Raw genomic sequence first — 1,403 nt, forward strand, 5'->3', positions numbered from 1 at the left:
TAGCCAGAGGACTAGCAATAACTAACTGGTTAGCAGAGGACTAGCAATAACTAACTGGTTAGCCTTCTCTGGGTTTCCTTCAGGAGTCAAAGAGATACTCTCTGTGGTGATGGTCACACAACCTTGTGAAGGCACCAAATGCCACTGGATTGTTCATCCCCAAACAGCTGGGGCTGTCATGGGAGAATGTTAGGGTGGTTTGAATTAAAATGGTCCCCACAGGTCTATAGGGAGTAGCACTATTAGGAGGTGTGGCCATGTTGGAGATGTGGTTTTGTTCGAGAAAGGATGTCACTGGGGTTGGGCTTTCAGAAGTTCAAGCCAGGCCCAGTGTCATGCTCTCTTCCTGCTGCCTGCTGAGCCAGGTGTAGATCTCTTGACTTCTTCTCCAATACCATGTCTGCCTGCCGTGACGATAATGGACTAAATCTCTGAGCTGTAAGCCAGCCTCATTTCCTTTGAAAGAGTTGCTGTGGTCATGGTGTCTCTTCACAACAATAGAAACCCTAACTAAGACAAATGCATGTTATGTATGTTTTCTCAGAACAAAAAAATGGTGGCCCGATGTACAAAAACACTGTCCCATTTTTATAATGAGTCCCTGAAAAATATGGTTGGCAACCCCACCTAAATGTGCTGCGCTAAGATTCAAATAAATATTTTGCTCAGAACTTCTGTGGGAGATTTCGCCTCCAATAATCCAGGAGCAGAGATTCCTAAGGAGTAAGTCTGCAGGCCACACCACAGGATGCTCTCAGAGGGTACACAGACTCTGCTCCAGCTGCCAGGCGAGAGGCCCAGCATCCCTGCCATTTCCCTCTCTTGTTGATCCTGGCATGAGAGAGCAGGAGTTGGGAAAGAATAACTGAGTCTTTGGGGTCTTCCTGGGCATAGCTGCTCTGGGCTGTAACAAAGAGGAAAAGAGAGGGCTGGGCAATAGTGCCAAGCTGGAAGTCCTCAGGATGTGGCTCACCGAGCTGGAGCTTCAGCCTGGAGAGCAGAGAGCACGGCACAGCAGAACCCATCCCCAAACAAGATGCAGGCTCAGGAAACCACGCAGAGGCCTGGCCTCTCTCTCTCAGCCTCAGCTTCTCTGGCAGAGCTCAGCTGCCCACAGATCTGCCAAGACAAACAGCTCAGGGCTTTCAAAGCAGCTCTCTGGGCAGAGCCTTGTAGACTGGGCACAGTTCCTGGGCCCACCTAAGGCTACAAGGGCTCTACTCACTGCTGAGAGAGGTGATATTCTGATTGCTGTTTCCAAAGCCTAGTGTCTTCAGAAAGGAATTCTGTCTGGTGGGAATATTAGTTTAGTTGCTGGCCCCGAGGGACAAGACTATGAGGAAGCTTGGGAGAGAGAGAGAGAGAGAGAGAGAGAGAGAGAGAGAGAGAGAGAGAGAGAGAGA

This window comes from Microtus ochrogaster, chromosome 8, assembly GCF_000317375.1.
Source record: "Microtus ochrogaster isolate Prairie Vole_2 chromosome 8, MicOch1.0, whole genome shotgun sequence".
In the NCBI taxonomy this organism is placed as follows: Eukaryota; Metazoa; Chordata; class Mammalia; order Rodentia; family Cricetidae; genus Microtus; species Microtus ochrogaster.